We start from the raw sequence: 11731 nt of genomic DNA, 5'->3' as shown, positions 1-11731 counted from the left end.
GCGAGCTGGAGGCCTTCACCCGATGAAGCCAACAGAACCACATCATCTGCAAAAATCAGAGATGAGATTCTGAGGCCACCAAAGCGAAAGCCCTCCGCCACTTGGCTGCGCCTAGAAATCCTGTCCATAAAAATTATGAACAGAACCGGAGACAAAGGGCAGCCCTGGCGGAGCCCATCACCCACCAGGAACGAGTCCGACTTATTGCCGGCAATGCGAACCAAGCTCTTGCAACGGTTGTATAGGGATCGAATGGCCCGTAGCAATGGGCCAGACACCCCATATTCCCGCAACACCTCCCACAGGACACCCCGAGGGACACGGTCGAATACCTTCTCCAAGTCCACAAAACACATGTAGACTGGTTGGGCAAACTCCCATGCACCCTCAAGTATCCTGGAGAGGATAAAGAGCTGGTCCAGTGTTCCGCGACCAGGACGAAAACCGCATTGTTCCTCCTGTATCCGAGGTTCGACTAATGGACGAACTCTCCTTTCCAGCACCCTGGCATAGACTTTCCCAGGGAGGCTGAGGAGTGTGATCCCCCTGTAGTTGGAACACACCCTCTGGTCCCCTTTCTTGAAGATGGGGACCACCACCCCGGTCTGCCAGTCCACAGGTACTGCCCCTGATCTCCACGCAACATTGCAGAGGCGTGTCAACCAGGACAGCCCTACAACGTCCAGAGCCTTCAGGAACTCGGGGCGGACCTCATCAGCAGCAGTATCAGTGACGTTTATATAGGTTTATATTAAATCAAGTGCCTTTTTACTCAATTAAATTTACTGCTCTTTTTATATTTTTTAAATATAAAAATATTGAATCATATCTGTTATTAACCTCTGTCTCTCTTCCACAGCATGTCTTTATCCTGTCTTCCTTCTCTCACTCCAGCCGTTCGCATCCAGCAATGTTCCAACAAAACCAGGCAGTAACAACTAAGGGATTTTGCCATGCTGTGCTGACTTGATCTCCAGGTCCATGCATTTGTGTATTTCCTATATTATTAATAAATACTAATTAATTCATCAAGTGAGAAGACCCTGTCTGTGATTTTCTCTGTGAAGAATGATGGCATGTTGATTTTGGGCTATTATGATCACAGCTTGCAAACCACCACTTCCTGAATGGCCCAGAATCCCTCTGATCATCATTATCTTCACTAGTTTTATGCGTGGCGTGGACAGAAGTGAGGGCAATGTTCTCTTTTGTAGCTGCAGTAGTTACCATGGCAGTGCATCTGTATCTTAGCCATCTTACCATCATTAGCTGATAAATATAGCTAAGCAAAAGCGCATCAGGCATGTACACTGCACACACGTACAATTAGTGCATGTCTACCTACTGAGCAATTTTGATACATGCCCCACAACCTGTTTGTCTCATTGCTGCCAACATTTGTCACAGCTGACTGAAAGTTAATGAATAGCAGGATACTAAAAAGTATTTATTCACTCAGATCAGGTGTCGTTTCCTTGTATTAATGATTAATCAAATAATATATTTCAGGCAAAATTCTACATTTTACATATTTTTTCCATTCAGGGCAGAATCAGCAGAGTAAGTTACACCGTGATTAAAACCATAATCAGTGATCAAGCAACACAGACAATTTGTAGAAAAATAACATCTGTTATTTGCCCTCACCTGCATTTTTACTAGCACACTAAACATATGAAATAATTGTATTGCAGTCTGTTATGATATGAGTGTAATGTAATGTGCACTGATTTCATCCATGTGGGGAAGTTTTCCATCTTAGAAATCCAAATAGCTTAGACTAACTGTTAGGGTGAATTGTTAAATGTTGCCATTGTTGTACTCAAAATTGTGAACCTTGTTTAAACTGCACGATCAAAGACATTCGTCACGATCGGGGGCGATCGTGGTTCTAGAGTTGGGCATTCGTCTTGTAATCGGAAGGTTGCCAGTTCGAGCACCGGCTCCGACAGTCTCGGTCGTTGTGTCCTTGGGCAAGACACTTCACCCGTTGCCTACTGGTGGTGGTCAGAGGGCCCGGTGGCGCCAGTGTCCGGCAGCCTCACCTCTGTCAGTGCGCCCCAGGGTGGCTGTGGCTACGATGTAGCTGCCATCACCAGTGTGTGAATGTGTGGATGATTGTGTATAGTGTAAAGCGCTTTGGGGTCCTTAGGACCAAGTAAAGTGCTATACAAATACAGACCATTTACATTCTTTTGTTTCTATTCTCCTCCTCTGCCTGTTGGAGGGTGGGAGAGGCAATGTGTTAACCGCAGGCACATTATATGTAAGGTTCTTATTTAGTAAAGAATGTTCACTTCCTGCCCTTTATAGGCTCACCTGTGTTTGTATATGGTGGACCATTAAAGGAGCTAAGCCATATATGAGGGGTGAGGGGAGATGACCCTTTGTGATCTGCAGGAAGGCCCCCCCCCCCACACACACACATACAGTGCCTTATGATGCACCACAGGGGTTTTACAATGGGTGTTTGTGAAACTGTTTGTCACTGAATAAAAGGTGGCAAGGGGACACTGGGAATGGGAATTGTCTTGGATCGGGTGAGGAGCTTCCAGCTCCAAAAGCCTGATCCGATCAGCTCCCCTTGCAAGTTGAAACCGATCGATCTCTGTTTGTCTTGCTTTGTTCACGGGAATAAGTCTCTGAACCGGCAGGGCCTGCATATTCTGTTCAATGTTATCATGTTTAGTTTTTTGGGTTTGTTTGTTTACTTGTTCCTGTTTTTAACGCTAAGATTTCGTTGTTTGTTGTATTCTCTGGCTTCTAGATTTGTTTCCTTTATTAGAATACAGTGAATTTTAGTTTCGGTAATACTAAAGCTTTTTCCCTCGTTTATCACGGGTGTTAAGTTCTAAAAATAACCCGCGATAGGTGGAATCCGCGACGTAGCGAAATTTATTTTTGACAATTATTATAGATGTTTTAAGGCTGTAAAACCCCTCACTACACACTTTATACACTTTTCTCAGACAGGCAGGAACTGTCATGGTCCTGGGTCCCCTGACCCAGCGTTTTTAGTTCCTTGTGATGTTTGTATTATTGTACTTGGTGTGAGTTTCTATGGTTTCTAGTTTCGATCCCTTGCCCTTCATGTTTCTCTATGTCCCCTCTGTTCTGTGTAAGTCTGTGTCTGCAGGTTTGAGTTCCCCTCTGTGTCTCTCGGTTCTTAGAGTCCTCTGCCTTATGGTTTATGTCTCTGTGTTTCTTAGTTGCTGTCTCCACTGTGTCAAGTTCGCGTCTCTGTGTGATCCTTCCTGTTTTACTTTGAAGGTCCGTGTCTTATGTGAATGCGTCCTGCTTTGCTTGTCTCGTCAGTCCTGATTTCTCCCAGCTGTGCCCTCCTTCTGTGTCTCATTCCCTCGTTATCCCTCTGTGTATTTAAGCCCTGTGTTTCTCTTTGTCAATGTCGTAGTCTCCCTCATGCTGTGTGTGATTCTCCCCGTGGTTCCTGGTATACTTTATGTTTAGCTTTCCCAGTTTAGTTTAGTACTGTTTTTGTGTTTCACCTTTTGCCAGCATTAAAGCTGTGTTTTTGAGTTTACGTTTTGTCTCCGTGAGTTTGCGTTTGGGTCCTCTCCTGCCTGCCACACAGCCGAAACATGACAGGAAGATTTTAATACTTTTCTCTCTTGTTTAAACCTCTTCAAAGTTCAAACCTTTGTGGAAATATAAGTCCAGTATTATAGAATGATACCAAAGATCAAACCCTGTTTTCAGGTCCAGAACATGGGAATAGAGCGGCTGCGAGAGAATTCAACATTAATGAATCAATGGTACGGAAGTAGAGGAAGCAAGAAGAATGAGTTGAGTAAAGTTTGACTTATCTGACTGTTTGGTTTCACTTAATGCGCCTTATAATGCTTTGCCGTTGATACTGTTGTGTTTGTTGTCTTCTGCTAGCGAAGATTTATGTAAATTTGACAAGCTGGACGTATTCTGTACTGTACAGGAGACACAGCACGAGATTGGCTGTAGACCATTTTCAGTCAATCAGGACGCAGAACACAATCACAATGCGCTGTATTAAAAAAAAAGCCACAAACAAACAAAAAAAAAACATGCAAAATTGCACCAAAAAACAAAACATCTGCGAAACAGCAAATAACTTTGTTATTTCTGTTTCCCCTGTGCTCTTATCATGTTGAGCATTAGTTTCTTGTTTCCGTGGTTACCAGTTTTCTCATGGGTTATATTCTGTTCTACCTGATTGTCTACACCTGTGTTTTATTTTTCCAAGGTGTCTCCACTCTGATTCCACATCGGTTATCCTTTTGTGTCTATATAGCCTCAGCTTACTTTTCTCCTTTGTGAGGTGTTATTACGATCAGTCGTAACAGAGGGCAACTGTTTTGTTTGTATTTTTTTCTGTTCCTGTGTGTGTGTGTGTGTGTGTGTGTGTGTGTGTGTGTGTGTGTGTGTGTGTGTGTGTGTTCGTGTTCCCAGGCTTTTTAAAGTCAGCGTTCCTTCCTCCTGTTAAAGTTATCGACCTTTTATCCGTTAATATAAAGGCATTCTGTTTTACATCTGCCTATGTTTGGATCATCAACCTGCATCATAACATGAATACTGAATTTTTAACTTATGACTAGGAATACTATCATAATACCCATAATAGTATTTACAATATATGTAGCCAGGTGAACTAGTACTACGCATAAAAAAGATTCAAGAAGGGGTGACTGTGTTTTTAACTGCTTGCCTGTCTACCAGAGGTATTTGTAGGGTTGTCATGGTGATGACTAGACCTCGCATTTTGGGGGTTTGCTGTCCCATTAAGAGCTGCCCTAAACCAGAGCACGCATGCACTTAAGCTTGCGTCCCGTTGTGAGCGGAAGCATTGGACAGTTAGAGGTTTGCAAAAGCTACACATAAGGGTTCTGAACGTGCGACGGGTGTATGTTTAATGGTCACGTGCTGTGAGAAGGACTGAAAAGTGGGTTGGCAGGGGAGATCACTTGCTGCGCATGTACTTGTCCTAGCACAGTGGCTGTGTAGAGAAACCAAAGTCTCTACTGTTGTCTATACTGTTTGAATTTAATGTGCACATATGATAGTTACTGTTGTTAAGTTCATTACCCTGAGGCTCAACACAAAGAGCGAGGGTGAGTGTTAGAGCTACACTCCAGAATGGGAAGCATCTATGAATACACCAGGAAGATGTACTCAAGAGCTGAAGACAGAGGTGAACAAGAACAAGTAGAAGTATCATGGCAGTCCTTTGGGATGTACTACGGACAGACAGTAAAAAGTGGCTGAAATTAAGATATCCTACGAGTAGCTAGAATAAAAACAGCTAGCACAGGGTACAGAACAGGGGTTCTGATCATGGCATCACAGGAACATCACTAAGTACAAGATCCAAGACAGTAGTCTACCACAGCAGTAGATCTCCACTTGTAGACTGTGGAAAGGTGTATATAATAGCAAGATGTAATATGTAAGTAAGTTTAGGGATGGGTATCGTTTAGGTTTTATCCAATACCGGTGCCAAACCGGTACTTTTGAAACGGTGCCGGTGCTTGAACGGTGCTCGAAGAATAGAGAACACAAACTTTGTCCAAAAACCTCTCATGTTCAGCTGTTTTTTTTGTAAAAAGATAACAATGTTAGCCTTTTCTGCAGCTATGGGGCATATATGGTATCACTCTTGGCTGGAAGCAGTGCTTAAACAATGGAAAAAACACAAACTTTGTCCAAAAACCTCTCATGTTCAGCTGTTTCCCAATTTTTCTTTGGTCATTTTAGCCTTTTTGGCCAGGGTGAAGGGAGTATCTGCCATCAAACAAGAAGACAGCAGCATGTAGCTATGATGATGTTTGCTAGTTCACCTTACATGCATTAATGTAATAACGTGGTTAGCCTACTCAACGTAAATTACACACGAACAACATGAAGCTACTCACGCAGAGAAGAACGGCTGCTGCTGCCATCATCATCCATCATCATTTCTGCTACACTGGCAGGGCTAGGGGCCAGGACTCTCCTCTTCGGGTTTTTGGGGGATGTTGCTAACTCCGGGTCTGATAACAGGCAACCCACCCGCAGTAGATGCCATAATGACACCGGATACTGGTACCCATCCCTAAGTAAGTACAGCATACACTAAAAGACACAACCAAGTGGCACACAACTAACCACCCGTTTAATTAAAATTTACCATGTCCCAATGGGAGACACCATCAAAGGTGGTTAGAACAACAGGGCTAATGTCCTGTGGGACTTCAAGTTCCACACTGACAAATAGGAACTGGCCAGCTAACTATGGAGGACCACAAGAGCAACGCGCATCGGAATAAAGATTTGTGCTTAAATAATGAATTGTAGAATAAATTCTGCATTTGTAAATTCATTTTTGAATTCCAATTTAATAAACTGCATTTCAAAAACCTTTTGAAACCACACATAATGTTAGTCGACAAAGAACAGAAGCTGCAGTTGTCATAGATGTGGCAGTAAAAGGAAATATTAGAAAGAAGCATAAGAAAACAGAAGTATCAAGGGTTGAAGAAACAGCTGGCACAGATGTGGATGGTAAATAAAAAAAAAAGGTCCAAAGTGGTCCCAATTCAATACACTGGGGGAAGTCCAGTTTGTTATATTAAGTATCGAACTTGCAACACAAACCAGAAGATGGAGACCGGCCAAGATTTGAACTTTATCACTAATAAGTTTATAAGACTATAGCGTTATCCTAAGAGTTTTCCACAAAGTAAGGTCCTTCAGAATAGTTTTCTTTTTTCTCAGTAGCCTTAACCAGTCATACAAGGCATCATGCAAGTTTAGGTTTTTCCACAACCAAATGAATATCTTATTAACCTGTGACTGCTATCATTATGCATGTTTTACTTGAGATTCACACTTTAGGTTGGTCCATGTTTTAATTTACATTTGCAGCTGTAGACTTGTGAATATTTCACACTAAATTTTCTTGGTATCAGTAAATTTACAAGAAATATTCACAAGTGCACATTGAGTTCAGTTAAAAAGATCATGGGCTGTCACATCTAAGTTTATGTGGTGAGTCATGCATCTGCAAGGTTTTCTTTGGCACTTGAATATTTTTTTCTTTCCTTCTGCATAGAGCAGGTAACTTCTGTGTTTATCTGACACTATCTGACACACAAGAGTGTCTTTTCTGTACAACCAGCCAGCCACAATATGTTATTAAGCATTGCTTCAGTATTGTAAGAAAATAATAAAACATTGAGTTTATCGACTGCATTCCAGTTGCAGAGCATATGTCCATATTCTATTTGCAGTTCTTTTCTTTATGTGGTTGGATGCTTAAATGATTGGATAGATGGTTGGTTGGCTGTTATGCACTGCAGATCAGCAGTATTGAGTTAGTTGAATCTGGTAGAATCTATTCTAGTTCTCTAGAATTTCAAGTGAATGTGCAAATAAAGCTGACACTATCAGCCGGCTGCACACCTGGAGACACAGAAAGAGAAGGGGTGAGAGAGAAAAGGTAGAGACGAGGAGAGAGGGGTGAGATGATGCTTAATGTGGTGTGTAATGCTGTTTTTCTGTCTGTGATTGGCTCCATTTAACCCCAAGCAACCTTCTCTCTCCTCCCCTCCCCACCTCTTCACTAGCCAGGTGGATCACTGTCTGAGCTGCTGCCAACCTATAGGCTAAACAGATTGTATATTAGGAAGCATACTTTTGCAGTTATCTCAACCTGCTTTTGAGCAGATATTCATTTTTATCTGTCCTCACCCATTCACTGTTACCCGACCATGCTGTGTCAGCCACATCTGCTACAAATCAGCACAAACCAGAACCCATCATAGGTCACACAGAGGGAGAGTTGGATAAGTGGAGCATAGAGGAAGAAAGGGAAAGGAGCAGCAGAAATAGAAGCTAAGAAAAGATTCCAACTTGTAACATTACACAGATCTATCAAGTGGGGAAATTTGTCCATATGAATCTCAGTAACACATATGGCATCATAAACATTTAACACCTAGGCTAAAAAAGTGAAATACTGGAAAGAGACAGGTGTGGTATGCTGCAGAGCCATTCAATAGTGCCATGAGCAAGAAATCATGATCTGATAAGGTGGATTTTTTTCCCCTATACGTAGAGTACCCTGCACCGTCAGCAATCATATTCATAGTGGCTTAATATCCCAAGAATGTGGGTGATTAAACATTCGTCATGCTGAACTGATCATTTGTAGCAAAATTTTAAATGGTCCCAAAAAGAAAGGGATTCCATTTTAAAATCTATCAAAAATATGCTCACAGCCAGAGGGCAGAAAACATAATGGTATCATGATAACATTTAAATTCAGCTCTGCTTGCCATAGAAACAATTATGGTTTTAGACAGATTTCAATGGAACATCCATGACTAGCTGCATATTGACAACTGGTGGATGGGGCCATAATAACTGCCCTAGGAGGTGAGTTCTTTTGTTTTTTACATCCATCTTGATACTAGAGTTATTGGTAAGGATACTCGATGCTACTTAGGGATGGGTATTGATAAGATTTTCACGATTCCGATTCCATTTTCGATTCTGTTTAACGATTCGATATCGATTCTTTTTTAAAAAGGAGAACACTAAGGTCGATTAGCTTAGAACTACAGTGGGGGCAAAAAAGTATTTAGTCAGCCACCGATTGTGCAAGTTCCCCCACTTAAAATGATGACAGAGGTCAGTAATTTGCACCAGAGGTACACTTCAACTGCGAGAGACAGAATGTGAAAAAAAAATCCATGAATTCACATGGTAGGATTTGTAAAGAATTTATTGGTAAATCAGGGTGGAAAATAAGTATTTGGTCACCTCAAACAAGGAAAATCTCTGGCCCTCACAGACCTGTAACGTCTTCTGTAAGAAGCTTTTCTGTCCCCCACTCGTTACCTGTATGAATGGCACCTGTTTGAACTCATCATCTGTATAAAAGACACCTGTCCACAGCCTCCAAACTCCGCCATGGCCAAGACCAAAGAGCTTTCGAAGGACACCAGGAAAAGTATTGTAGACCTGCACCAGACTGGGAAGAGTGAATCTACAATAGGCAAGCAGCTTGGTGTGAAAAAATCAACTGTGGGAGCAATCATCAGAAAATGGAAGACATACAAGACCACTGATAATCTCCCTCGATCTGGGGCTCCACGCAAGATCTCATCCCGTGGGGTCAAAATGATCATGAGAACGGTGAGCAAAGATCCCAGAACCACACGGGGGGACCTGGTGAATGACCTGCAGAGAGCTGGGACCAAAGTAACAAAGGTCACCATCAGTAACACACTACAACGGCAGGGAATCAAATCCCGCAGTGCCAGACGTGTTCCGCTGCTGAAGCCAGTGCATGTCCAGGCCCGTCTGAAGTTTGCCAGAGAGCACATGGATGATACAGCAGAGGATTGGGAGAATGTCATGTGGTCAGATGAAACCAAAGTAGAACTTTTTGGTATAAACTCAACTCGTCGTGTTTGGAGGAAGAAGAATACTGAGTTGCATCCCAAGAACACCATACCTACTGTGAAGCATGGGGGTGGAAACATCATGCTATGGGGCTGTTTTTCTGCCAAGGGGACAGGACGACTGATCCGTGTTAAGGACAGAATGAATGGGGCCATGTATCGTGAGATTTTGAGCCAAAACCTCCTTCCATCAGTGAGAACTTTGAAGATGAAACGAGGCTGGGTCTTCCAACATGACAATGATCCAAAACACACCGCCCAGGCAACAAAGGAGTGGCTCCGTAAGAAGCATTTGAAAGTCCTGGAGTGGCCTAGCCAGTCTCCAGACCTCAACCCCATAGAAAATCTGTGGCGGGAGTTGAAAGTCCGTGTTGCTCGGCGACAGCCCCAAAACATCACTGCTCTCGAGAAGATCTGCATGGAGGAATGGGCCAAAATACCAGCTACTGTGTGTGCAAACCTGGTAAAGACCTATAGTAAACGTCTGACCTCTGTTATTGCCAACAAAAGTTATGTTACAAAGTATTGAGTTGTATTTTTGTTATTGACCAAATACTTATTTTCCACCCTGATTTACCAATAAATTCTTTACAAATCCTACCATGTGGATTCATGGATTTTTTTTTCACATTCTGTCTCTCACAGTTGAAGTGTACCTCTGGTGCAAATTACTGACCTCTGTCATCATTTTAAGTGGGGGAACTTGCACAATCGGTGGCTGACTAAATACTTTTTTGCCCCACTGTATGTTTTACATCTTCTCTTTGAACAAGATAGAAATTTAGGAGTAACATGGCCTTACAAACCCAGCAGTGAGATCTTAAGAGATCCATGTCAGGGCTCTGTGTGCGGGCAGGCGGAGAGGAGGATCCAAGCGCAGGACTCGAACACAGAATTATAAATCAGAACCTCAGCTTTTATTGCTGACATGAAAACCAAACGTGAAGTGACGTGAATACAGAAACCAAAGAAACACACAGGCATAATCTGAGGGTACGACACGACACTGAGCACAGGAAAACACAGGGCTAATATACACAGGGTGGTAATCAGCGAATGGGCAACAGGAGGGAGACACAGCTGGGAGAGATCAGGGTTAACGAGACGGGGGGAACCAAGCTGCACACACTAACATAAGACAAAGACTTTCACAATAAAACAGGAAACATGAATTACTAAACAAGCACGCAGACTTGACACTGAGAGACAGACAGACAGAATGACACATGGAACGTGAACTAAACTAAACGTGAGATATAACCGAGAACAAATCCTTAAACAGAAACAAGAAACTAATAATAATAATCATCATTACTACGAGAATAAGAAAACAATCCATGAAGCAGAATTAAACCGAAATATAATAAACTCAAAATACTGGGTCCAACGGACCCAGAACCGTGACAATCCAGCCTACGGCTCTTCAATGGGGTGTCACTGGGTCCACAGGAAAAAAAATTGTAAATGTAAAATAATAAAATAAATATTCTTCTGTAGCAATAACAAAGTATAACATAAATTATTCTGTAGCAATTACACAAGAATATCCAGTAATGTCCCTGCCTACAATTAAACACATTCACTTACTGAAAATCATCTGCTGTGGCAAATGGGTGCAAGCCTTTGACCACAAACTGAGTCACTGCTCGGTGACATTCGTCTGTCCTGGCCTGAAAGGAGACGCTACCGGTAGACTGCAGCGAGAACTGCCAGCATCTGAGCCAGACTCTGTCTGTCTCATCATGGTCACCTACACTCAACAAAAATATAAACGCAACACCTTTGTTACTGCTCCCATTCCCCATGGGATGGACGTAGAGACCTAAAATTCATTCCAGATACACAATATAACCATCCCTCCCAAACAGTGGTCACAAATCAGTCCAAATGTGTGGTAGTGGGCACATCTGCTATATTGAGATAATCCATCCCACCTCACAGGTGTGCCACATCAGGATGCTGATCTGACATCATGAGTAGTGCACAGGTGTACCTCAGACTGCCCACAACAAAAGGCCACCCTGGAATGTGCAGTTTTTTGCGCTATTGGGGGTCTGGGGACCCAGAACCGGTCAGTATCTGGTGTGACCACCATTTGCCTCATGCAGTGCAACACATCGTCGCATGGAGTCTATCAGATTGTCAATTGTGGCCTGTGGAATGTTGGTCCACTTCAATGGCTGTGCGAGGTTGTTGGATATTCGTGGGAACTGGTACACGCTGTCGTATACGCCGGTCAAGCACATCCCGAACATGCTCAATGGGTGACATGTCCGGTGAGTATGCTGGCCATG

This window comes from Maylandia zebra, linkage group LG2 (assembly GCF_041146795.1).
Source record: "Maylandia zebra isolate NMK-2024a linkage group LG2, Mzebra_GT3a, whole genome shotgun sequence".
NCBI lineage: Eukaryota > Metazoa > Chordata > Actinopteri > Cichliformes > Cichlidae > Maylandia > Maylandia zebra.
Note: the sequence above shows the minus strand (reverse complement) of the source record.